At 45.3% G+C, this 26,933-nt stretch overlaps 10 non-coding genes and 1 pseudogene across 10 annotated transcripts; all 11 read left to right on the top strand.

The window, feature by feature from the left end:
• Nucleotides 1-620: 620 nt before the first annotated feature.
• On the top strand, nt 621-811 carry LOC130330441 (U2 spliceosomal RNA). Its single transcript, XR_008873591.1, has one exon. It is a non-coding gene; the product is annotated as a U2 spliceosomal RNA (small nuclear RNA).
• A 2,091-nt stretch (nt 812-2,902) lies between these two features.
• LOC130330399 (U2 spliceosomal RNA) lies at nt 2,903-3,093 on the top strand. The gene has a single exon (XR_008873564.1). It is a non-coding gene; the product is annotated as a U2 spliceosomal RNA (small nuclear RNA).
• Nucleotides 3,094-5,171: 2,078 nt separating this feature from the next.
• On the top strand, nt 5,172-5,362 carry LOC130330440 (U2 spliceosomal RNA). The gene has a single exon (XR_008873590.1). It is a non-coding gene; the product is annotated as a U2 spliceosomal RNA (small nuclear RNA).
• Nucleotides 5,363-7,451: 2,089 nt separating this feature from the next.
• On the top strand, nt 7,452-7,642 carry LOC130330438 (U2 spliceosomal RNA). The gene has a single exon (XR_008873589.1). It is a non-coding gene; the product is annotated as a U2 spliceosomal RNA (small nuclear RNA).
• Nucleotides 7,643-9,022: 1,380 nt separating this feature from the next.
• On the top strand, nt 9,023-9,213 carry LOC130330437 (U2 spliceosomal RNA). The gene has a single exon (XR_008873588.1). It is a non-coding gene; the product is annotated as a U2 spliceosomal RNA (small nuclear RNA).
• A 2,095-nt stretch (nt 9,214-11,308) lies between these two features.
• Nucleotides 11,309-11,499, top strand: LOC130330436 (U2 spliceosomal RNA). Its single transcript, XR_008873587.1, has one exon. It is a non-coding gene; the product is annotated as a U2 spliceosomal RNA (small nuclear RNA).
• Nucleotides 11,500-13,588: 2,089 nt separating this feature from the next.
• LOC130330435 (U2 spliceosomal RNA) lies at nt 13,589-13,779 on the top strand. The gene has a single exon (XR_008873586.1). It is a non-coding gene; the product is annotated as a U2 spliceosomal RNA (small nuclear RNA).
• Nucleotides 13,780-15,872: 2,093 nt separating this feature from the next.
• LOC130330433 (U2 spliceosomal RNA) lies at nt 15,873-16,063 on the top strand. Its single transcript, XR_008873584.1, has one exon. It is a non-coding gene; the product is annotated as a U2 spliceosomal RNA (small nuclear RNA).
• A 2,086-nt stretch (nt 16,064-18,149) lies between these two features.
• LOC130330431 (U2 spliceosomal RNA) lies at nt 18,150-18,282 on the top strand (annotated as a pseudogene).
• A 5,171-nt stretch (nt 18,283-23,453) lies between these two features.
• LOC130330420 (U2 spliceosomal RNA) lies at nt 23,454-23,648 on the top strand. Its single transcript, XR_008873580.1, has one exon. It is a non-coding gene; the product is annotated as a U2 spliceosomal RNA (small nuclear RNA).
• A 2,089-nt stretch (nt 23,649-25,737) lies between these two features.
• Nucleotides 25,738-25,928, top strand: LOC130330432 (U2 spliceosomal RNA). The gene has a single exon (XR_008873583.1). It is a non-coding gene; the product is annotated as a U2 spliceosomal RNA (small nuclear RNA).
• The last annotated feature ends 1,005 nt before the right edge of the window (nt 25,929-26,933 follow it).

Genomic DNA, 26,933 nt, shown 5'->3' with positions numbered 1-26,933 from the left:
TGATGTCACTCACTTCCACAGGCCTTGCAGAGTGTAAACAACAACAACCCAGCTTTGTTGTGTATGTAACCATAGGGATTTGTGATGTCACCTAGAACCTTCACAGCAGCGACAGCTTTATGAGGAGCATCAGCACTGCTCTGCCTGAGCAGAACCATCACCGCCATAGGTTGTCAAATAACCCGGGTTTAACCCACACAGGTAAGTCCAATGGGGTGCAGGCATGTCCTCTATGCTTACAGCTTCCCGTGGGTGTTGGTTTGATACCGTTTGGGGACAGCCAAGGAGGCATCTGCAGGCAACAAAGGTAGGTGTGTGCTTGTGTGTGTGTTTCCTATGCAGATCCTAAGCCCAGTGTCACATGCAAGTAGGAGGAGTAAGAAGGGTTCCTGGCAAATCCGGGTTATGGATTGCATTTAAAAAGGCCCCGTGGGAGTGCAATGGGCCCCTGTCTTGCTGCTTAGCAATAATGGTATGGGTTTAGGTTCTGCTGTGTGTACTGGTGGTTGACTGCCCCCCAGCCCAGAGTGTGCATGGAAAATTGTCTGGCAGCCTCCCTGACAGCAAGCAGTGATAGTGCCCATGAAGGGCACCTTGTTGGGCCCGCCCCTTTCACGGTTATCGCTTCTCGGCCTTTTGGCTAAGATCAAGTGTAGTATCTGTTCTTATCAGTTTAATATCTGATACGTCCCCTATCTGGGGACCATATATTAAATGGATTTTTGAGAACGGGGGCCGATTTCGAAGCTTGCTTCCGTCGCCCTATGCATTGACCCGATATGGCAGTATCTTCGGGTACAGTGCACCACCCCCTTACAGGGTTAAAAAGAAGGATTCCTACTTTCATTGCTACCTGCTTGCTGGCTAGCCAGCTAGCCAGCCCTGTGGGCCTTGCTGCTGCTGCAGCCAAAAAACAAAAGGTGGTGCTGCTGCTGCTTCTGCTGCTTCTGCTTCTGCTTGTGTCTGGCCGCTGTTGGAGCGTCCAGGCACAGGACTTCTGCTGCTGCTGACTAAATGGCCTCCTTAATTGGATCATTTGAGTAGCCAGCACACCTGTGCAGGTAGGGCATGACATGATAGGCAGCTGCCTTGATAGCGGGTGGGTGCTGAATGTTCCTAATTGACAAAATAAGATTAATGCTTATGAAGAAATATAAAATCTCATCCCTTCCCCAATATCACGCCACACCCCTACCCCTTAATTCCCTGGTTGAACTTGATGGACATATGTCTTTTTTCGACCGTACTAACTATGTAACTATGTAACATAACATGGGGGGGGGGGGGGGGTCTCCTGGCTGTTCACACAGGTGTGTCATTGCTGTACATTGACCATGCATTGCTTCTGTGGTATTGCAAAGGCAAAGACAAATGCTTCCAGCCATCCATTGCACTAATGGATTGGTCATCAGCTGGCTGTCTATGTCCCGCATCAATATAGACCAAAGTACAGAGGGTTAGGCTATGCTATTGTGCACCTACCTGATGCATCAGAAGGTGCGAGGCCCTTGCTAAATTCTGTGCACAGACTTTGAGATCTATACTTTAGACTGTATCTAAACCTGCTCCAACATGGACTGACATTCTGGCCTACTTTCAGCCGATGCGACTTGTCTGTCGCTGAACAGTCGCTTTTTATGTATTCAGCACCTATGTATAATGTTGTAAAAATGCTCTAGAAGCTAAAGTCGCAGAAATGTCACACATATTTGGCCTGCAACTTTCTGTGCGACAAATTCAGACAGGAAAAATCAGTATAAATCCTTAGAAAATTATCCCCCAGTGTCTCCATCTGCTGGCGGTATTGAATAAGCATTGCTGCACTGATGGGGTATGCATTAGACGAAAAAAAAGAAGAAAAAGAAGAATAATACGCCCAGAAAAGAGGCGAAAAGGAGAAAAACGTAAAAAAACGTGAAAAAAAAGTAAGAGGAAGAGAAGGGAAAAAAAGGTGGAAATGGGTTTAAAAGTGATTTCGGCGGAGAAATATATATATATATATATATATATATATATATATATATATATACGCGCACACACACACATATATATAAACGTATTCCCCGTTGAGATATTGCAGCCGCTGCTGTGTCCAGGCCCAGGAGCCTTAGCACTGTGCTGTGATGTCACTCAATACCACTGACATCACTAGGTGTAAACAACATCTCTCCTTTGCTGTGTATGTGACTATGGAGCTGTTTGGTGATGTCGTCTATTATGGCCTTCATAGAAGCAACAGGAGATTGTTGCATCCATCTAGAACCCTCAGAACTACAGTGCTATGATGTCACTCACTTCCACAGGCCTTGCAGAGTGTAAACAACAACAACCCAGCTTTGTTGTGTATGTAACCATAGGGATTTGTGATGTCACCTAGAACCTTCACAGCAGCGACAGCTTTATGAGGAGCATCAGCACTGCTCTGCCTGAGCAGAACCATCACCGCCATAGGTTGTCAAATAACCCGGGTTTAACCCACACAGGTAAGTCCAATGGGGTGCAGGCATGTCCTCTATGCTTACAGCTTCCCGTGGGTGTTGGTTTGATACCGTTTGGGGACAGCCAAGGAGGCATCTGCAGGCAACAAAGGTAGGTGTGTTCTTGTGTGTGTGTTTCCTATGCAGATCCTAAGCCCAGTGTCACATGCAAGTAGGAGGAGTAAGAAGGGTTCCTGGCAAATCCGGGTTATGGATTGCATTTAAAAAGGCCCCGTGGGAGTGCAATGGGCCCCTGTCTTGCTGCTTAGCAATAATGGTATGGGTTTAGGTTCTGCTGTGTGTACTGGTGGTTGACTGCCCCCCAGCCCAGAGTGTGCATGGAAAATTGTCTGGCAGCCTCCCTGACAGCAAGCAGTGATAGTGCCCATGAAGGGCACCTTGTTGGGCCCGCCCCTTTCACGGTTATCGCTTCTCGGCCTTTTGGCTAAGATCAAGTGTAGTATCTGTTCTTATCAGTTTAATATCTGATACGTCCCCTATCTGGGGACCATATATTAAATGGATTTTTGAGAACGGGGGCCGATTTCGAAGCTTGCTTCCGTCGACCTATGCATTGACCCGATATGGCAGTATCTTCGGGTACAGTGCACCACCCCCTTACAGGGTTAAAAAGAAAGATTCCTACTTTCATTGCTACCTGCTTGCTGGCTAGCCAGCTAGCCAGCCCTGTGGGCCTTGCTGCTGCTGCAGCCAAAAAACAAAAGGTGGTGCTGCTGCTGCTTCTGCTGCTTCTGCTTCTGCTTGTGTCTGGCCGCTGTTGGAGCGTCCAGGCACAGGACTTCTGCTGCTGCTGACTAAATGGCCTCCTTAATTGGATCATTTGAGTAGCCAGCACACCTGTGCAGGTAGGGCATGACATGATAGGCAGCTGCCTTGATAGCGGGTGGGTGCTGAATGTTCCTAATTGACAAAATAAGATTAATGCTTATGAAGAAATATAAAATCTCATCCCTTCCCCAATATCGCGCCACACCCCTACCCCTTAATTCCCTGGTTGAACTTGATGGACATATGTCTTTTTTCGACCGTACTAACTATGTAACTATGTAACATAACATGGGGGGGGGGGGGGGGGTCTCCTGGCTGTTCACACAGGTGTGTCATTGCTGTACATTGACCATGCATTGCTTCTGTGGTATTGCAAAGGCAAAGACAAATGCTTCCAGCCATCCATTGCACTAATGGATTGGTCATCAGCTGGCTGTCTATGTCCCGCATCAATATAGACCAAAGTACAGAGGGTTAGGCTATGCTATTGTGCACCTACCTGATGCATCAGAAGGTGCGAGGCCCTTGCTAAATTCTGTGCACAGACTTTGAGATCTATACTTTAGACTGTATCTAAACCTGCTCCAACATGGACTGACATTCTGGCCTACTTTCAGCCGATGCGACTTGTCTGTCGCTGAACAGTCGCTTTTTATGTATTCAGCACCTATGTATAATGTTGTAAAAATGCTCTAGAAGCTAAAGTCGCAGAAATGTCACACATATTTGGCCTGCAACTTTCTGTGCGACAAATTCAGACAGGAAAAATCAGTATAAATCCTTAGAAAATTATCCCCCAGTGTCTCCATCTGCTGGCGGTATTGAATAAGCATTGCTGCACTGATGGGGTATGCATTAGACGAAAAAAAAGAAGAAAAAGAAGAATAATACGCCCAGAAAAGAGGCGAAAAGGAGAAAAACGTAAAAAAACGTGAAAAAAAAGTAAGAGGAAGAGAAGGGAAAAAAAGGTGGAAATGGGTTTAAAAGTGATTTCGGCGGAGAAATATATATATATATATATATATATATATACGCGCACACACACACATATATATAAACGTATTCTCCGTTGAGATATTGCAGCCGCTGCTGTGTCCAGGCCCAGGAGCCTTAGCACTGTGCTGTGATGTCACTCAATACCACTGACATCACTAGGTGTAAACAACATCTCTCCTTTGCTGTGTATGTGACTATGGAGCTGTTTGGTGATGTCGTCTATTATGGCCTTCATAGAAGCAACAGGAGATTGTTGCATCCATCTAGAACCCTCAGAACTACAGTGCTATGATGTCACTCACTTCCACAGGCCTTGCAGAGTGTAAACAACAACAACCCAGCTTTGTTGTGTATGTAACCATAGGGATTTGTGATGTCACCTAGAACCTTCACAGCAGCGACAGCTTTATGAGGAGCATCAGCACTGCTCTGCCTGAGCAGAACCATCACCGCCATAGGTTGTCAAATAACCCGGGTTTAACCCACACAGGTAAGTCCAATGGGGTGCAGGCATGTCCTCTATGCTTACAGCTTCCCGTGGGTGTTGGTTTGATACCGTTTGGGGACAGCCAAGGAGGCATCTGCAGGCAACAAAGGTAGGTGTGTGCTTGTGTGTGTGTTTCCTATGCAGATCCTAAGCCCAGTGTCACATGCAAGTAGGAGGAGTAAGAAGGGTTCCTGGCAAATCCGGGTTATGGATTGCATTTAAAAAGGCCCCGTGGGAGTGCAATGGGCCCCTGTCTTGCTGCTTAGCAATAATGGTATGGGTTTAGGTTCTGCTGTGTGTACTGGTGGTTGACTGCCCCCCAGCCCAGAGTGTGCATGGAAAATTGTCTGGCAGCCTCCCTGACAGCAAGCAGTGATAGTGCCCATGAAGGGCACCTTGTTGGGCCCGCCCCTTTCACGGTTATCGCTTCTCGGCCTTTTGGCTAAGATCAAGTGTAGTATCTGTTCTTATCAGTTTAATATCTGATACGTCCCCTATCTGGGGACCATATATTAAATGGATTTTTGAGAACGGGGGCCGATTTCGAAGCTTGCTTCCGTCGCCCTATGCATTGACCCGATATGGCAGTATCTTCGGGTACAGTGCACCACCCCCTTACAGGGTTAAAAAGAAAGATTCCTACTTTCATTGCTGCTTGCTGGCTAGCCAGCTAGCCAGCCCTGTGGGCCTTGCTGCTGCTGCAGCCAAAAAACAAAAGGTGGTGCTGCTGCTGCTTCTGCTTCTGCTTCTGCTTGTGTCTGGCCGCTGTTGGAGCGTCCAGGCACAGGACTTCTGCTGCTGCTGACTAAATGGCCTCCTTAATTGGATCATTTGAGTAGCCAGCACACCTGTGCAGGTAGGGCATGACATGATAGGCAGCTGCCTTGATAGCGGGTGGGTGCTGAATGTTCCTAATTGACAAAATAAGATTAATGCTTATGAAGAAATATAAAATCTCATCCCTTCCCCAATATCGCGCCACACCCCTACCCCTTAATTCCCTGGTTGAACTTGATGGACATATGTCTTTTTTCGACCGTACTAACTATGTAACTATGTAACATAACATGGGGGGGGGGGGGGGGGTCTCCTGGCTGTTCACACAGGTGTGTCATTGCTGTACATTGACCATGCATTGCTTCTGTGGTATTGCAAAGGCAAAGACAAATGCTTCCAGCCATCCATTGCACTAATGGATTGGTCATCAGCTGGCTGTCTATGTCCCGCATCAATATAGACCAAAGTACAGAGGGTTAGGCTATGCTATTGTGCACCTACCTGATGCATCAGAAGGTGCGAGGCCCTTGCTAAATTCTGTGCACAGACTTTGAGATCTATACTTTAGACTGTATCTAAACCTGCTCCAACATGGACTGACATTCTGGCCTACTTTCAGCCGATGCGACTTGTCTGTCGCTGAACAGTCGCTTTTTATGTATTCAGCACCTATGTATAATGTTGTAAAAATGCTCTAGAAGCTAAAGTCGCAGAAATGTCACACATATTTGGCCTGCAACTTTCTGTGCGACAAATTCAGACAGGAAAAATCAGTATAAATCCTTAGAAAATTATCCCCCAGTGTCTCCATCTGCTGGCGGTATTGAATAAGCATTGCTGCACTGATGGGGTATGCATTAGACGAAAAAAAAGAAGAAAAAGAAGAATAATACGCCCAGAAAAGAGGCGAAAAGGAGAAAAACGTAAAAAAACGTGAAAAAAAAGTAAGAGGAAGAGAAGGGAAAAAAAGGTGGAAATGGGTTTAAAAGTGATTTCGGCGGAGAAATATATATATATATATATATATATATATATATATATATATATATATACGCGCACACACACACATATATATAAACGTATTCTCCGTTGAGATATTGCAGCCGCTGCTGTGTCCAGGCCCAGGAGCCTTAGCACTGTGCTGTGATGTCACTCAATACCACTGACATCACTAGGTGTAAACAACATCTCTCCTTTGCTGTGTATGTGACTATGGAGCTGTTTGGTGATGTCGTCTATTATGGCCTTCATAGAAGCAACAGGAGATTGTTGCATCCATCTAGAACCCTCAGAACTACAGTGCTATGATGTCACTCACTTCCACAGGCCTTGCAGAGTGTAAACAACAACAACCCAGCTTTGTTGTGTATGTAACCATAGGGATTTGTGATGTCACCTAGAACCTTCACAGCAGCGACAGCTTTATGAGGAGCATCAGCACTGCTCTGCCTGAGCAGAACCATCACCGCCATAGGTTGTCAAATAACCCGGGTTTAACCCACACAGGTAAGTCCAATGGGGTGCAGGCATGTCCTCTATGCTTACAGCTTCCCGTGGGTGTTGGTTTGATACCATTTGGGGACAGCCAAGGAGGCATCTGCAGGCAACAAAGGTAGGTGTGTGCTTGTGTGTGTGTTTCCTATGCAGATCCTAAGCCCAGTGTCACATGCAAGTAGGAGGAGTAAGAAGGGTTCCTGGCAAATCCGGGTTATGGATTGCATTTAAAAAGGCCCCGTGGGAGTGCAATGGGCCCCTGTCTTGCTGCTTAGCAATAATGGTATGGGTTTAGGTTCTGCTGTGTGTACTGGTGGTTGACTGCCCCCCAGCCCAGAGTGTGCATGGAACATTGTCTGGCAGCCTCCCTGACAGCAAGCAGTGATAGTGCCCATGAAGGGCACCTTGTTGGGCCCGCCCCTTTCACGGTTATCGCTTCTCGGCCTTTTGGCTAAGATCAAGTGTAGTATCTGTTCTTATCAGTTTAATATCTGATACGTCCCCTATCTGGGGACCATATATTAAATGGATTTTTGAGAACGGGGGCCGATTTCGAAGCTTGCTTCCGTCGCCCTATGCATTGACCCGATATGGCAGTATCTTCGGGTACAGTGCACCACCCCCTTACAGGGTTAAAAAGAAAGATTCCTACTTTCATTGCTACCTGCTTGCTGGCTAGCCAGCTAGCCAGCCCTGTGGGCCTTGCTGCTGCTGCAGCCAAAAAACAAAAGGTGGTGCTGCTGCTGCTTCTGCTGCTTCTGCTTCTGCTTGTGTCTGGCCGCTGTTGGAGCGTCCAGGCACACATATTTGGCCTGCAACTTTCTGTGCGACAAATTCAGACAGGAAAAATCAGTATAAATCCTTAGAAAATTATCCCCCAGTGTCTCCATCTGCTGGCGGTATTGAATAAGCATTGCTGCACTGATGGGGTATGCATTAGACGAAAAAAAAGAAGAAAAAGAAGAATAATACGCCCAGAAAAGAGGCGAAAAGGAGAAAAACGTAAAAAAACGTGAAAAAAAAGTAAGAGGAAGAGAAGGGAAAAAAAGGTGGAAATGGGTTTAAAAGTGATTTCGGCGGAGAAATATATATATATATATATATATATATATATATATATATATATATACGCGCACACACACACATATATATAAACGTATTCTCCGTTGAGATATTGCAGCCTCTGCTGTGTCCAGGCCCAGGAGCCTTAGCACTGTGCTGTGATGTCACTCAATACCACTGACATCACTAGGTGTAAACAACATCTCTCCTTTGCTGTGTATGTGACTATGGAGCTGTTTGGTGATGTCGTCTATTATGGCCTTCATAGAAGCAACAGGAGATTGTTGCATCCATCTAGAACCCTGAGAACTACAGTGCTATGATGTCACTCACTTCCACAGGCCTTGCAGAGTGTAAACAACAACAACCCAGCTTTGTTGTGTATGTAACCATAGGGATTTGTGATGTCACCTAGAACCTTCACAGCAGCGACAGCTTTATGAGGAGCATCAGCACTGCTCTGCCTGAGCAGAACCATCACCGCCATAGGTTGTCAAATAACCCGGGTTTAACCCACACAGGTAAGTCCAATGGGGTGCAGGCATGTCCTCTATGCTTACAGCTTCCCGTGGGTGTTGGTTTGATACCGTTTGGGGACAGCCAAGGAGGCATCTGCAGGCAACAAAGGTAGGTGTGTGCTTGTGTGTGTGTTTCCTATGCAGATCCTAAGCCCAGTGTCACATGCAAGTAGGAGGAGTAAGAAGGGTTCCTGGCAAATCCGGGTTATGGATTGCATTTAAAAAGGCCCCGTGGGAGTGCAATGGGCCCCTGTCTTGCTGCTTAGCAATAATGGTATGGGTTTAGGTTCTGCTGTGTGTACTGGTGGTTGACTGCCCCCCAGCCCAGAGTGTGCATGGAAAATTGTCTGGCAGCCTCCCTGACAGCAAGCAGTGATAGTGCCCATGAAGGGCACCTTGTTGGGCCCGCCCCTTTCACGGTTATCGCTTCTCGGCCTTTTGGCTAAGATCAAGTGTAGTATCTGTTCTTATCAGTTTAATATCTGATACGTCCCCTATCTGGGGACCATATATTAAATGGATTTTTGAGAACGGGGGCCGATTTCGAAGCTTGCTTCCGTCGCCCTATGCATTGACCCGATATGGCAGTATCTTCGGGTACAGTGCACCACCCCCTTACAGGGTTAAAAAGAAAGATTCCTACTTTCATTGCTACCTGCTTGCTGGCTAGCCAGCTAGCCAGCCCTGTGGGCCTTGCTGCTGCTGCAGCCAAAAAACAAAAGGTGGTGCTGCTGCTGCTTCTGCTGCTTCTGCTTCTGCTTGTGTCTGGCCGCTGTTGGAGCGTCCAGGCACAGGACTTCTGCTGCTGCTGACTAAATGGCCTCCTTAATTGGATCATTTGAGTAGCCAGCACACCTGTGCAGGTAGGGCATGACATGATAGGCAGCTGCCTTGATAGCGGGTGGGTGCTGAATGTTCCTAATTGACAAAATAAGATTAATGCTTATGAAGAAATATAAAATCTCATCCCTTCCCCAATATCGCGCCACACCCCTACCCCTTAATTCCCTGGTTGAACTTGATGGACATATGTCTTTTTTCGACCGTACTAACTATGTAACTATGTAACATAACATGGGGGGGGGGGGGGGGGTCTCCTGGCTGTTCACACAGGTGTGTCATTGCTGTACATTGACCATGCATTGCTTTCTGTGGTATTGCAAAGGCAAAGACAAATGCTTCCAGCCATCCATTGCACTAATGGATTGGTCATCAGCTGGCTGTCTATGTCCCGCATCAATATAGACCAAAGTACAGAGGGTTAGGCTATGCTATTGTGCACCTACCTGATGCATCAGAAGGTGCGAGGCCCTTGCTAAATTCTGTGCACAGACTTTGAGATCTATACTTTAGACTGTATCTAAACCTGCTCCAACATGGACTGACATTCTGGCCTACTTTCAGCCGATGCGACTTGTCTGTCGCTGAACAGTCGCTTTTTATGTATTCAGCACCTATGTATAATGTTGTAAAAATGCTCTAGAAGCTAAAGTCGCAGAAATGTCACACATATTTGGCCTGCAACTTTCTGTGCGACAAATTCAGACAGGAAAAATCAGTATAAATCCTTAGAAAATTATCCCCCAGTGTCTCCATCTGCTGGCGGTATTGAATAAGCATTGCTGCACTGATGGGGTATGCATTAGACGAAAAAAAAGAAGAAAAAGAAGAATAATACGCCCAGAAAAGAGGCGAAAAGGAGAAAAACGTAAAAAAACGTGAAAAAAAAGTAAGAGGAAGAGAAGGGAAAAAAAGGTGGAAATGGGTTTAAAAGTGATTTCGGCGGAGAAATATATATATATATATATATATATATATATATATATATATATATACGCGCACACACACACATATATATAAACGTATTCTCCGTTGAGATATTGCAGCCGCTGCTGTGTCCAGGCCCAGGAGCCTTAGCACTGTGCTGTGATGTCACTCAATACCACTGACATCACTAGGTGTAAACAACATCTCTCCTTTGCTGTGTATGTGACTATGGAGCTGTTTGGTGATGTCGTCTATTATGGCCTTCATAGAAGCAACAGGAGATTGTTGCATCCATCTAGAACCCTCAGAACTACAGTGCTATGATGTCACTCACTTCCACAGGCCTTGCAGAGTGTAAACAACAACAACCCAGCTTTGTTGTGTATGTAACCATAGGGATTTGTGATGTCACCTAGAACCTTCACAGCAGCGACAGCTTTATGAGGAGCATCAGCACTGCTCTGCCTGAGCAGAACCATCACCGCCATAGGTTGTCAAATAACCCGGGTTTAACCCACACAGGTAAGTCCAATGGGGTGCAGGCATGTCCTCTATGCTTACAGCTTCCCGTGGGTGTTGGTTTGATACCATTTGGGGACAGCCAAGGAGGCATCTGCAGGCAACAAAGGTAGGTGTGTGCTTGTGTGTGTGTTTCCTATGCAGATCCTAAGCCCAGTGTCACATGCAAGTAGGAGGAGTAAGAAGGGTTCCTGGCAAATCCGGGTTATGGATTGCATTTAAAAAGGCCCCGTGGGAGTGCAATGGGCCCCTGTCTTGCTGCTTAGCAATAATGGTATGGGTTTAGGTTCTGCTGTGTGTACTGGTGGTTGACTGCCCCCCAGCCCAGAGTGTGCATGGAAAATTGTCTGGCAGCCTCCCTGACAGCAAGCAGTGATAGTGCCCATGAAGGGCACCTTGTTGGGCCCGCCCCTTTCACGGTTATCGCTTCTCGGCCTTTTGGCTAAGATCAAGTGTAGTATCTGTTCTTATCAGTTTAATATCTGATACGTCCCCTATCTGGGGACCATATATTAAATGGATTTTTGAGAACGGGGGCCGATTTCGAAGCTTGCTTCCGTCGCCCTATGCATTGACCCGATATGGCAGTATCTTCGGGTACAGTGCACCACCCCCTTACAGGGTTAAAAAGAAAGATTCCTACTTTCATTGCTACCTGCTTGCTGGCTAGCCAGCTAGCCAGCCCTGTGGGCCTTGCTGCTGCTGCAGCCAAAAAACAAAAGGTGGTGCTGCTGCTGCTTCTGCTGCTTCTGCTTCTGCTTGTGTCTGGCCGCTGTTGGAGCGTCCAGGCACAGGACTTCTGCTGCTGCTGACTAAATGGCCTCCTTAATTGGATCATTTGAGTAGCCAGCACACCTGTGCAGGTAGGGCATGACATGATAGGCAGCTGCCTTGATAGCGGGTGGGTGCTGAATGTTCCTAATTGACAAAATAAGATTAATGCTTATGAAGAAATATAAAATCTCATCCCTTCCCCAATATCGCGCCACACCCCTACCCCTTAATTCCCTGGTTGAACTTGATGGACATATGTCTTTTTTCGACCGTACTAACTATGTAACTATGTAACATAACATGGGGGGGGGGGGGGTCTCCTGGCTGTTCACACAGGTGTGTCATTGCTGTACATTGACCATGCATTGCTTCTGTGGTATTGCAAAGGCAAAGACAAATGCTTCCAGCCATCCATTGCACTAATGGATTGGTCATCAGCTGGCTGTCTATGTCCCGCATCAATATAGACCAAAGTACAGAGGGTTAGGCTATGCTATTGTGCACCTACCTGATGCATCAGAAGGTGCGAGGCCCTTGCTAAATTCTGTGCACAGACTTTGAGATCTATACTTTAGACTGTATCTAAACCTGCTCCAACATGGACTGACATTCTGGCCTACTTTCAGCCGATGCGACTTGTCTGTCGCTGAACAGTCGCTTTTTATGTATTCAGCACCTATGTATAATGTTGTAAAAATGCTCTAGAAGCTAAAGTCGCAGAAATGTCACACATATTTGGCCTGCAACTTTCTGTGCGACAAATTCAGACAGGAAAAATCAGTATAAATCCTTAGAAAATTATCCCCCAGTGTCTCCATCTGCTGGCGGTATTGAATAAGCATTGCTGCACTGATGGGGTATGCATTAGACGAAAAAAAAGAAGAAAAAGAAGAATAATACGCCCAGAAAAGAGGCGAAAAGGAGAAAAACGTAAAAAAACGTGAAAAAAAAGTAAGAGGAAGAGAAGGGAAAAAAAGGTGGAAATGGGTTTAAAAGTGATTTCGGCGGAGAAATATATATATATATATATATATATATATATATATATATATATACGCGCACACACACACATATATATAAACGTATTCTCCGTTGAGATATTGCAGCCTCTGCTGTGTCCAGGCCCAGGAGCCTTAGCACTGTGCTGTGATGTCACTCAATACCACTGACATCACTAGGTGTAAACAACATCTCTCCTTTGCTGTGTATGTGACTATGGAGCTGTTTGGTGATGTCGTCTATTATGGCCTTCATAGAAGCAACAGGAGATTGTTGCATCCATCTAGAACCCTCAGAACTACAGTGCTATGATGTCACTCACTTCCACAGGCCTTGCAGAGTGTAAACAACAACAACCCAGCTTTGTTGTGTATGTAACCATAGGGATTTGTGATGTCACCTAGAACCTTCACAGCAGCGACAGCTTTATGAGGAGCATCAGCACTGCTCTGCCTGAGCAGAACCATCACCGCCATAGGTTGTCAAATAACCCGGGTTTAACCCACACAGGTAAGTCCAATGGGGTGCAGGCATGTCCTCTATGCTTACAGCTTCCCGTGGGTGTTGGTTTGATACCGTTTGGGGACAGCCAAGGAGGCATCTGCAGGCAACAAAGGTAGGTGTGTGCTTGTGTGTGTGTTTCCTATGCAGATCCTAAGCCCAGTGTCACATGCAAGTAGGAGGAGTAAGAAGGGTTCCTGGCAAATCCGGGTTATGGATTGCATTTAAAAAGGCCCCGTGGGAGTGCAATGGGCCCCTGTCTTGCTGCTTAGCAATAATGGTATGGGTTTAGGTTCTGCTGTGTGTACTGGTGGTTGACTGCCCCCCAGCCCAGAGTGTGCATGGAAAATTGTCTGGCAGCCTCCCTGACAGCAAGCAGTGATAGTGCCCATGAAGGGCACCTTGTTGGGCCCGCCCCTTTCACGGTTATCGCTTCTCGGCCTTTTGGCTAAGATCAAGTGTAGTATCTGTTCTTATCAGTTTAATATCTGATACGTCCCCTATCTGGGGACCATATATTAAATGGATTTTTGAGAACGGGGGCCGATTTCGAAGCTTGCTTCCGTCGCCCTATGCATTGACCCGATATGGCAGTATCTTCGGGTACAGTGCACCACCCCCTTACAGGGTTAAAAAGAAAGATTCCTACTTTCATTGCTACCTGCTTGCTGGCTAGCCAGCTAGCCAGCCCTGTGGGCCTTGCTGCTGCTGCAGCCAAAAAACAAAAGGTGGTGCTGCTGCTGCTTCTGCTGCTTCTGCTTCTGCTTGTGTCTGGCCGCTGTTGGAGCGTCCAGGCACAGGACTTCTGCTGCTGCTGACTAAATGGCCTCCTTAATTGGATCATTTGAGTAGCCAGCACACCTGTGCAGGTAGGGCATGACATGATAGGCAGCTGCCTTGATAGCGGGTGGGTGCTGAATGTTCCTAATTGACAAAATAAGATTAATGCTTATGAAGAAATATAAAATCTCATCCCTTCCCCAATATCGCGCCACACCCCTACCCCTTAATTCCCTGGTTGAACTTGATGGACATATGTCTTTTTTCGACCGTACTAACTATGTAACTATGTAACATAACATGGGGGGGGGGGGGGTCTCCTGGCTGTTCACACAGGTGTGTCATTGCTGTACATTGACCATGCATTGCTTCTGTGGTATTGCAAAGGCAAAGACAAATGCTTCCAGCCATCCATTGCACTAATGGATTGGTCATCAGCTGGCTGTCTATGTCCCGCATCAATATAGACCAAAGTACAGAGGGTTAGGCTATGCTATTGTGCACCTACCTGATGCATCAGAAGGTGCGAGGCCCTTGCTAAATTCTGTGCACAGACTTTGAGATCTATACTTTAGACTGTATCTAAACCTGCTCCAACATGGACTGACATTCTGGCCTACTTTCAGCCGATGCGACTTGTCTGTCGCTGAACAGTCGCTTTTTATGTATTCAGCACCTATGTATAATGTTGTAAAAATGCTCTAGAAGCTAAAGTCGCAGAAATGTCACACATATTTGGCCTGCAACTTTCTGTGCGACAAATTCAGACAGGAAAAATCAGTATAAATCCTTAGAAAATTATCCCCCAGTGTCTCCATCTGCTGGCGGTATTGAATAAGCATTGCTGCACTGATGGGGTATGCATTAGACGAAAAAAAAGAAGAAAAAGAAGAATAATACGCCCAGAAAAGAGGCGAAAAGGAGAAAAACGTAAAAAAACGTGAAAAAAAAGTAAGAGGAAGAGAAGGGAAAAAAAGGTGGAAATGGGTTTAAAAGTGATTTCGGCGGAGAAATATATATATATATATATATATATATATATATATATATATATATATACGCGCACACACACACATATATATAAACGTATTCTCCGTTGAGATATTGCAGCCGCTGCTGTGTCCAGGCCCAGGAGCCTTAGCACTGTGCTGTGATGTCACTCAATACCACTGACATCACTAGGTGTAAACAACATCTCTCCTTTGCTGTGTATGTGACTATGGAGCTGTTTGGTGATGTCGTCTATTATGGCCTTCATAGAAGCAACAGGAGATTGTTGCATCCATCTAGAACCCTCAGAACTACAGTGCTATGATGTCACTCACTTCCACAGGCCTTGCAGAGTGTAAACAACAACAACCCAGCTTTGTTGTGTATGTAACCATAGGGATTTGTGATGTCACCTAGAACCTTCACAGCAGCGACAGCTTTATGAGGAGCATCAGCACTGCTCTGCCTGAGCAGAACCATCACCGCCATAGGTTGTCAAATAACCCGGGTTTAACCCACACATGTAAGTCCAATGGGGTGCAGGCATGTCCTCTATGCTTACAGCTTCCCGTGGGTGTTGGTTTGATACCGTTTGGGGACAGCCAAGGAGGCATCTGCAGGCAACAAAGGTAGGTGTGTGCTTGTGTGTGTGTTTCCTATGCAGATCCTAAGCCCAGTGTCACATGCAAGTAGGAGGAGTAAGAAGGGTTCCTGGCAAATCCGGGTTATGGATTGCATTTAAAAAGGCCCCGTGGGAGTGCAATGGGCCCCTGTCTTGCTGCTTAGCAATAATGGTATGGGTTTAGGTTCTGCTGTGTGTACTGGTGGTTGACTGCCCCCCAGCCCAGAGTGTGCATGGAAAATTGTCTGGCAGCCTCCCTGACAGCAAGCAGTGATAGTGCCCATGAAGGGCACCTTGTTGGGCCCGCCCCTTTCACGGTTATCGCTTCTCGGCCTTTTGGCTAAGATCAAGTGTAGTATCTGTTCTTATCAGTTTAATATCTGATACGTCCCCTATCTGGGGACCATATATTAAATGGATTTTTGAGAACGGGGGCCGATTTCGAAGCTTGCTTCCGTCGCCCTATGCATTGACCCGATATGGCAGTATCTTCGGGTACAGTGCACCACCCCCTTACAGGGTTAAAAAGAAAGATTCCTACTTTCATTGCTACCTGCTTGCTGGCTAGCCAGCTAGCCAGCCCTGTGGGCCTTGCTGCTGCTGCAGCCAAAAAACAAAAGGTGGTGCTGCTGCTGCTTCTGCTGCTTCTGCTTCTGCTTGTGTCTGGCCGCTGTTGGAGCGTCCAGGCACAGGACTTCTGCTGCTGCTGACTAAATGGCCTCCTTAATTGGATCATTTGAGTAGCCAGCACACCTGTGCAGGTAGGGCATGACATGATAGGCAGCTGCCTTGATAGCGGGTGGGTGCTGAATGTTCCTAATTGACAAAATAAGATTAATGCTTATGAAGAAATATAAAATCTCATCCCTTCCCCAATATCGCGCCACACCCCTACCCCTTAATTCCCTGGTTGAACTTGATGGACATATGTCTTTTTTCGACCGTACTAACTATGTAACTATGTAATATAACATGGGGGGGGGGGGGTCTCCTGGCTGTTCACACAGGTGTGTCATTGCTGTACATTGACCATGCATTGCTTCTGTGGTATTGCAAAGGCAAAGACAAATGCTTCCAGCCATCCATTGCACTAATGGATTGGTCATCAGCTGGCTGTCTATGTCCCGCATCAATATAGACCAAAGTACAGAGGGTTAGGCTATGCTATTGTGCACCTACCTGATGCATCAGAAGGTGCGAGGCCCTTGCTAAATTCTGTGCACAGACTTTGAGATCTATACTTTAGACTGTATCTAAACCTGCTCCAACATGGACTGACATTCTGGCCTACTTTCAGCCGATGCGACTTGTCTGTCGCTGAACAGTCGCTTTTTATGTATTCAGCACCTATGTATAATGTTGTAAAAATGCTCTAGAAGCTAAAGTCGCAGAAATGTCACACATATTTGGCCTGCAACTTTCTGTGCGACAAATTCAGACAGGAAAAATCAGTATAAATCCTTAGAAAATTATCCCCCAGTGTCTCCATCTGCTGGCGGTATTGAATAAGCATTGCTGCACTGATGGGGTATGCATTAGACGAAAAAAAAGAAGAAAAAGAAGAATAATACGCCCAGAAAAGAGGCGAAAAGGAGAAAAACGTAAAAAAACGTGAAAAAAAAGTAAGAGGAAGAGAAGGGAAAAAAAGGTGGAAATGGGTTTAAAAGTGATTTCGGCGGAGAAATATATATATATATATATATATATATATATATATATATATACGCGCACACACACACATATATATAAACGTATTCTCCGTTGAGATATTGCAGCCGCTGCTGTGTCCAGGCCCAGGAGCCTTAGCACTGTGCTGTGATGTCACTCAATACCACTGACATCACTAGGTGTAAACAACATCTCTCCTTTGCTGTGTATGTGACTATGGAGCTGTTTGGTGATGTCGTCTATTATGGCCTTCATAGAAGCAACAGGAGATTGTTGCATCCATCTAGAACCCTGAGAACTACAGTGCTATGATGTCACTCACTTCCACAGGCCTTGCAGAGTGTAAACAACAACAACCCAGCTTTGTTGTGTATGTAACCATAGGGATTTGTGATGTCACCTAGAACCTTCACAGCAGCGACAGCTTTATGAGGAGCATCAGCACTGCTCTGCCTGAGCAGAACCATCACCGCCATAGGTTGTCAAATAACCCGGGTTTAACCCACACAGGTAAGTCCAATGGGGTGCAGGCATGTCCTCTATGCTTACAGCTTCCCGTGGGTGTTGGTTTGATACCGTTTGGGGACAGCCAAGGAGGCATCTGCAGGCAACAAAGGTAGGTGTGTGCTTGTGTGTGTGTTTCCTATGCAGATCCTAAGCCCAGTGTCACATGCAAGTAGGAGGAGTAAGAAGGGTTCCTGGCAAATCCGGGTTATGGATTGCATTTAAAAAGGCCCCGTGGGAGTGCAATGGGCCCCTGTCTTGCTGCTTAGCAATAATGGTATGGGTTTAGGTTCTGCTGTGTGTACTGGTGGTTGACTGCCCCCCAGCCCAGAGTGTGCATGGAAAATTGTCTGGCAGCCTCCCTGACAGCAAGCAGTGATAGTGCCCATGAAGGGCACCTTGTTGGGCCCGCCCCTTTCACGGTTATCGCTTCTCGGCCTTTTGGCTAAGATCAAGTGTAGTAATACAGGAGATCTGGTCAGAAGGTACTCGGGTACCCCTCTCCTCGGCCTTGTGGGATCGCCCAGGTTTATTGCCTGGGCTTCACCCACTTGTTGCTATTGGGGAGAGGGCTTAGTCCCAGGGTAACGGGTTGCGATCGCCTCTCAAAGCCTTCGGGTGGAGAGAGGTTTGAGCGAATTGGCTGGTTGGTTGGAGCGGAGAGAACCAGACCAAAACACGAATGAACCATGGATGAAGATCTAGATCCTGGTTCGGTACCGGCTTATGCCCGGATTAAACACACTGTGCGGGTCATTCTCACAGGTGATGCGGCGGATGCACGTGGCATGAGGTTCGTGATAGAGGACGTGCTCGACAAGATTCTTAATGTTCGTAAGCGAGAGATTTTGGCCATCCAGGATTACCCTAAGCGGAGGATCTACGACTGCACTTTCATAGGGGAAGGCGTATTCTTAGATGCAGTAATGAAAATTCCAAAGCAAGATGATCCGAGGCTTAAGGGTATCCAAATTGTCGAGCACGTCCTAGATGAAACCAAGTTGATTGTCGTGAAGATGTACTCCCCTTTTGTAAATCAGAGAGAGATCGATGGGTTCCTGGCAGCCTACTTTAAAAAGGTGGAGTTCAGAGGAAAAATCATGAACGACTGTGGTGTCTGGACCTCAAAATGGCGATATCAAGTCACGTGCAACAAAGACCCCACCCTCCCAGGGGGGATACTATTACCGCCTGCTCGTTTTAAATTAAACAATGTGTGTGGCGACCTCTTTTTTGCGGGAATGCCAAACTTCTGCAGAAGGTGCCAACGTTATGGGCACATAAAGGAAAATTGTGAAAGTTCCTGTAAGAAATGTGGAAGCATGCAACATGAAACAGAAAAATGTGATAAGGGTTTGAGATGTAATTTTTGCCGTCACTTTGGTCACGTGTATGCTTTCTGTCCCCACAGACCAAAAAAAACCACAGAACAGCAAGGGCAACCCAAGAGAGACGTCCGGAGACCAGCCTGGGGAAAAGCCAGAGAGGAGGAGCACCCCCCACAAGAAGAGGTAAGCTGTGAGATGGAGACCACGGCCCCCCCAAAAGAACCCCAGGAGAAAGAGGCACAGGTGGAAAGGGGGACCCCAAATGAGAGGAGGCCGGGGAAGAGAAATGCCAGAGGGGATCGGGCAGATACCTCAGAGAAGGTGGAAGAGCGAGAGGTGCCCGATTCCACCCCGGAAGGTCCTCCTGCTCGGGGTCCCCCTGAGTGTGAAAACCCGGACGGAGTAGCAAAGGTGAAAAGACGAAGGGGCTCCAAAGGGCGTCCGGACTCGGAGGTGGTCCAGGAGGAGCAGATGGAAGTTCCTGTCGTGACGGGGGCTCCAAGTGAAGCTCCTCCACAGGTCCCAGCGGTGGATACCCCTCCTCCTCCCAGCCAGGAGGAGGTTTCAGGGGTGACCATCTCCGAGGTCCCGGAAACGGACCTAAGTACGCACCCGACCCCTATGGAGGGGCAAGAGGTGGACGCCGAAAAAGAGAATGGAGCCCAGAAGCTGTTCTTACCAATGTACTCCGTCTATACACCTGTGGTCTTGGAAGAGGGGGGCTGCTCGAGCGATGGTGGTTCCTCTCCGGCTTCCTCTATGTGTACGGTAGAGTCAGAGGTGGGGGGTAACGAGAGCTCCAGTGCGCAATCTGGTTTTTAGTTTGTTATCTGAGCCTCCCTTTTTTTTACATCTCCAATGGCTGAGTTGTCCGGATTGTCTATGAATGTAAGAAGTATAAGTTCACGAGCGAAACGGGTTGCCCTTTTTAACTACTTGTCTATTTTTGCTGCTTCTGTGGTTTTCCTGCAGGAGTGCGGCATCCCGCATAGTTTAAATTATGAAAAGTATAAAAAAGATTGGGTACACGGTCCATCAGTCTGGTCTGGATCTAACGAATCCAGATCAGCAGGGGTCGCCATACTTTTTAAAGGAAATGCTTTTATTGATTTTATTCATGAGATTTTACCAGGCAGAATTTTATTGGTTAAAGCTTTTATTGATGGTATTAAATGGCAGTTTTTAAATTTTTATGGTTCACCCAATAAAAATGATAGAGCACGGATGTTAGAGATTTTACCCCTTTTTATCAATGATTCTGAACCTCTTATTTTAGCAGGTGATTTTAATTGTATTTTAAGGGGGGAGCACCGTTTTACCAATTCAGTAAGTAGAAACTATGATAAAACATCTTCTATGTTAAAAAATATGATTATTGATTTTAGACTTACTGATGTTTTTAAGAAATGCAATAGTATTTTACCAGAAAGAGACGGTGTGACCTGGAGCAACGCAAACTGCAGCTCCAGGATCGATTTTATCTTCTGTTCTTATCAAGTACTGCCTTTTAAGTGTGATGTTTTAACCAATGTTTTTTCTGATCACAAACTTTTATCTTTTAAGGTGAAGAGTGATTTTAGAAAAAAGACTGGGAGGAATGCCTGGAAGATGAATGTATCCCTTTTAGAAGATCCGCAGGTTTTATCCGATTTTATCAACTTCTACAAGGACTGCAGACGGGTAAGAGATCCTAACACTCCCATCAGTATATGGTGGGAGAAAATGAAAATAAAAATAAAAGAGTTTTTTATTAGAGTAGGGATCTCTAGAGCTAAGAGAAGCGTGAGTTTTACTCCCTTCTAAATACCCGTCTGCAAACCCTGTACAAATTCAGAGACAATGGTATAGAGGTTTATAGAGAAATTACTGACTTAAAAAAAGAAATAAAACAGTGCCTGGAGCAGAAGGGAAAAGAGATAATTTTCAGATCCAAAATAAAGCACCTTGAAGAGAACGAGACCTGCTCCAGGTACTTTTTTAAGAAAGTAACGGATAAAAAGGTTTTAATTGATAATATACAAGGAGAAAAAGATGTACAGGGTATTTTAAAAAGGGTACATTCATTTTATGCGGATCTTTTTAATACAAAAAATATTGATATTGATTTTATGAATGACTCATTGAAGGAGATTACCAATGTTTTAGACCCTGTGTCCCAGTCTCTTTTACAGAGGGAGATCTCGGAACAGGAGGTTTTAGAGACGATCAGGAGTTTTAAATCCGGTAAGGTGCCTGGTCCTGACGTTATACCCATTGAGTTTTATGTCATTTTTTATGGTGTTTTAAAAGATGACCTTTTTTCCCTTTTTACAGAAGTATTTAAAACAAAAGCCCTCCCAGGTTCATGGAGGAAGGGTGATGTCTCCCTGCTGTTCAAAAAGGGAGACCGGTCAGATCTAAAGAACTGGAGACCAATCACCCTCCTCAACTGTGACTACAAAGTGATGGCAAAACTGTGCGCAAATAGATTAAAAAGTGTAATAGAGAAAATAATCCATTCAAATCAGGTCTGTGGGGTGCCTGGGAGGAGCATATGGGAAAATCTTAACCTTTTAAAAGATGTGATTAGTGACACAAAGTCTAGAAACGGAAAACTAGCCATTTTATCCTTAGACTTCGAGAAGGCTTTTGACAGAGTGTCACATTTTTATCTTTTTAAGGTTTTAGAGAAAATGGGTATACCTGAAGGCTTTTTATTGTCTCTTAAGGCCTTTTATAAAAACTGCACAAGCAAGATTTTAGTTAACGGTTTTAAGACACAGGATGTGATTTTAAATTCCGGAGTGAAGCAGGGGTGTCCTTTGTCCCCACTACTTTTCATATGTGCGCTTGAGCCTCTACTATGCACCTTGAGGAGAGATAAGCAAATAAGAGGGGTCCCCCTGCCGGGAGGAGGGGGACTAGAGGCTAAAGTAGTGGGGTACATGGACGATGTGGCAGTGCTCGGAAGGGACACCCCATCGCTTCAAAAAGCCCTAAAGCAAGTTGAATTTTTTTGTTGTGCCTCCGGTTTTAAGGTAAATTTTTATAAAAGCAGTGTTTTAAATATAGGAGGACTGTTTTTAAGGGATTTACCCATTCCTGTGTCTGAGTCTGTGCAGATTTTAGGGGTCTCCTTCAGTGAGTCAAACAATGGTTTTAATAGCTGGGACTTGGTGGCTCAAAAAATAAACACAAAAATTTGTATGTGGAACATGAGAAAGCTAACGATGGAGGGGAAGGTTTTAGTTACAAAGATGGTGATTTTACCCATTTTATTGTATCTTGGCATGGTCTTTCCACCCCCCGAAATGATTTTAAATAAAATCATTAAAGCATGTTTTACCTTTTTATGGAGCTCCAAGAGTGAAAAATTGAGAAGAGAGATCGTCATGATGCCAAAAGTTATGGGTGGAAAGGACTTCCCCGACATCAGGGCGTTCCTTTTTACCAAGTTTTTTAGCATGTGTGTTAGCACACTTTTTAAGGATAGTTACTGGTCATATTTTATCCGTTTTAATACAGGTTTTTTTATGAGGAGGAATGGGTGGTTTAAAACTGTTTTAAGCTGTCCTTATGCTTTTAATCTTCCCCAACAATACAAGATTTTAGAGAAAATTTTCAACCTGTACAACTTTAACGGAAAAAGTATTAATGAAGTAACTAATAGCAAAAAACTGTTAAAATATATTAAAGAAAGTGGTTTTATTGCCCCTGTGAATAATTTTAATGAAGAGAAATGCAGGAAAATATGGAAGATGGCAAATATGATTTATCTTTTTAATTCACAGAAAGATCTGGCCTGGAGCTGCATACACGAGTGTCTTCCATGCCGGGCATTCCAGCACCGAAGAAGGATGGCCAACACTGCAGTATGCCCGAGGGAGGGCTGCCAGGAACCCGAGACCGTGTACCACCTTTTCTGGACTTGTTTTTATGCAAAAAGGATATGGACTAAAATACTCCCTCTGGTGAAGAAGATAACAGAAATAAAGGACTTAAACTCTGCAGCTGTTTTTTATGGATGTCTGGAATGCCCAATACGGACTCAAGAGACAATGGCATGGAAGATCATAAACTGTGTTAAAGCAGCTCTATGGAATGCCAGAAACATTTTACTTTTTAAACATGAGATTTTATCTGTGAATGATGTTTTAGCTCTTTGTTTTAGTGATATGTACCAGTACTTTTTATTAGACAAGAAATATTATCCTTTATTAGCTAGAAAATGGTATTTTAATGAATGGAACGCCCTTTTGTAAAGCCACCAAGTGCCCATTTTAAGTGTATTATGATTGTATTTATGTGAACTTTTATTGTTATGTGATTTTATTATCAAAATTTGTTTTTATTGAAAAAAAAAAAATTATATTTATAAATCGTAATGCACTTTGTAAAATGTTATGAATTCTAAATAAAAAGATACCCCTCAGGGGTAGCCAAGTTAAAAAAAAAAAAAAAAAATATGTTCTTATCAGTTTAATATCTGATACGTCCCCTATCTGGGGACCATATATTAAATGGATTTTTGAGAACGGGGGCCGATTTCGAAGCTTGCTTCCGTCGCCCTATGCATTGACCCGATATGGCAGTATCTTCGGGTACAGTGCACCACCCCCTTACAGGGTTAAAAAGAAAGATTCCTACTTTCATTGCTACCTGCTTGCTAGCTAGCCAGCCCTGTGGGCCTTGCTGCTGCTGCAGCCAAAAAACAAAAGGTGGTGCTGCTGCTGCTTCTGCTGCTTCTGCTTCTGCTTGTGTCTGGCCGCTGTTGGAGCGTCCAGGCACAGGACTTCTGCTGCTGCTGACTAAATGGCCTCCTTAATTGGATCATTTGAGTAGCCAGCACACCTGTGCAGGTAGGGCATGACATGATAGGCAGCTGCCTTGATAGCGGGTGGGTGCTGAATGTTCCTAATTGACAAAATAAGATTAATGCTTATGAAGAAATATAAAATCTCATCCCTTCCCCAATATCGCGCCACACCCCTACCCCTTAATTCCCTGGTTGAACTTGATGGACATATGTCTTTTTTCGACCGTACTAACTATGTAACTATGTAACATAACATGGGGGGGGGGGGGGTCTCCTGGCTGTTCACACAGGTGTGTCATTGCTGTACATTGACCATGCATTGCTTCTGTGGTATTGCAAAGGCAAAGACAAATGCTTCCAGCCATCCATTGCACTAATGGATTGGTCATCAGCTGGCTGTCTATGTCCCGCATCAATATAGACCAAAGTACAGAGGGTTAGGCTATGCTATTGTGCACCTACCTGATGCATCAGAAGGTGCGAGGCCCTTGCTAAATTCTGTGCACAGACTTTGAGATCTATACTTTAGACTGTATCTAAACCTGCTCCAACATGGACTGACATTCTGGCCTACTTTCAGCCGATGCGACTTGTCTGTCGCTGAACAGTCGCTTTTTATGTATTCAGCACCTATGTATAATGTTGTAAAAATGCTCTAGAAGCTAAAGTCGCAGAAATGTCACACATATTTGGCCTGCAACTTTCTGTGCGACAAATTCAGACAGGAAAAATCAGTATAAATCCTTAGAAAATTATCCCCCAGTGTCTCCATCTGCTGGCGGTATTGAATAAGCATTGCTGCACTGATGGGGTATGCATTAGACGAAAAAAAAGAAGAAAAAGAAGAATAATACGCCCAGAAAAGAGGCGAAAAGGAGAAAAACGTAAAAAAACGTGAAAAAAAAGTAAGAGGAAGAGAAGGGAAAAAAAGGTGGAAATGGGTTTAAAAGTGATTTCGGCGGAGAAATATATATATATATATATATATATATATATATATATATATATATATATATACGCGCACACACACACATATATATAAACGTATTCTCCGTTGAGATATTGCAGCCGCTGCTGTGTCCAGGCCCAGGAGCCTTAGCACTGTGCTGTGATGTCACTCAATACCACTGACATCACTAGGTGTAAACAACATCTCTCCTTTGCTGTGTATGTGACTATGGAGCTGTTTGGTGATGTCGTCTATTATGGCCTTCATAGAAGCAACAGGAGATTGTTGCATCCATCTAGAACCCTCAGAACTACAGTGCTATGATGTCACTCACTTCCACAGGCCTTGCAGAGTGTAAACAACAACAACCCAGCTTTGTTGTGTATGTAACCATAGGGATTTGTGATGTCACCTAGAACCTTCACAGCAGCGACAGCTTTATGAGGAGCATCAGCACTGCTCTGCCTGAGCAGAACCATCACCGCCATAGGTTGTCAAATAACCCGGGTTTAACCCACACAGGTAAGTCCAATGGGGTGCAGGCATGTCCTCTATGCTTACAGCTTCCCGTGGGTGTTGGTTTGATACCGTTTGGGGACAGCCAAGGAGGCATCTGCAGGCAACAAAGGTAGGTGTGTGCTTGTGTGTGTGTTTCCTATGCAGATCCTAAGCCCAGTGTCACATGCAAGTAGGAGGAGTAAGAAGGGTTCCTGTCAAATCCGGGTTATGGATTGCATTTAAAAAGGCCCCGTGGGAGTGCAATGGGCCCCTGTCTTGCTGCTTAGCAATAATGGTATGGGTTTAGGTTCTGCTGTGTGTACTGGTGGTTGACTGCCCCCCAGCCCAGAGTGTGCATGGAAAATTGTCTGGCAGCCTCCCTGACAGCAAGCAGTGATAGTGCCCATGAAGGGCACCTTGTTGGGCCCGCCCCTTTCACGGTTATCGCTTCTCGGCCTTTTGGCTAAGATCAAGTGTAGTATCTGTTCTTATCAGTTTAATATCTGATACGTCCCCTATCTGGGGACCATATATTAAATGGATTTTTGAGAACGGGGGCCGATTTCGAAGCTTGCTTCCGTCGCCCTATGCATTGACCCGATATGGCAGTATCTTCGGGTACAGTGCACCACCCCCTTACAGGGTTAAAAAGAAAGATTCCTACTTTCATTGCTACCTGCTTGCTGGCTAGCCAGCTAGCCAGCCCTGTGGGCCTTGCTGCTGCTGCTGCAGCCAAAAAACAAAAGGTGGTGCTGCTGCTGCTTCTGCTGCTTCTGCTTCTGCTTGTGTCTGGCCGCTGTTGGAGCGTCCAGGCACAGGACTTCTGCTGCTGCTGACTAAATGGCCTCCTTAATTGGATCATTTGAGTAGCCAGCACACCTGTGCAGGTAGGGCATGACATGATAGGCAGCTGCCTTGATAGCGGGTGGGTGCTGAATGTTCCTAATTGACAAAATAAGATTAATGCTTATGAAGAAATATAAAATCTCATCCCTTCCCCAATATCGCGCCACACCCCTACCCCTTAATTCCCTGGTTGAACTTGATGGACATATGTCTTTTTTCGACCGTACTAACTATGTAACTATGTAACATAACATGGGGGGGGGGTCTCCTGGCTGTTCACACAGGTGTGTCATTGCTGTACATTGACCATGCATTGCTTCTGTGGTATTGCAAAGGCAAAGACAAATGCTTCCAGCCATCCATTGCACTAATGGATTGGTCATCAGCTGGCTGTCTATGTCCCGCATCAATATAGACCAAAGTACAGAGGGTTAGGCTATGCTATTGTGCACCTACCTGATGCATCAGAAGGTGCGAGGCCCTTGCTAAATTCTGTGCACAGACTTTGAGATCTATACTTTAGACTGTATCTAAACCTGCTCCAACATGGACTGACATTCTGGCCTACTTTCAGCCGATGCGACTTGTCTGTCGCTGAACAGTCGCTTTTTATGTATTCAGCACCTATGTATAATGTTGTAAAAATGCTCTAGAAGCTAAAGTCGCAGAAATGTCACACATATTTGGCCTGCAACTTTCTGTGCGACAAATTCAGACAGGAAAAATCAGTATAAATCCTTAGAAAATTATCCCCCAGTGTCTCCATCTGCTGGCGGTATTGAATAAGCATTGC

Source organism: Hyla sarda, unplaced genomic scaffold (assembly GCF_029499605.1).
Source record: "Hyla sarda isolate aHylSar1 unplaced genomic scaffold, aHylSar1.hap1 scaffold_335, whole genome shotgun sequence".
Taxonomy (NCBI): Eukaryota; Metazoa; Chordata; class Amphibia; order Anura; family Hylidae; genus Hyla; species Hyla sarda.
Note: the sequence above shows the minus strand (reverse complement) of the source record. Positions and strands in the feature narration are given on the sequence as shown.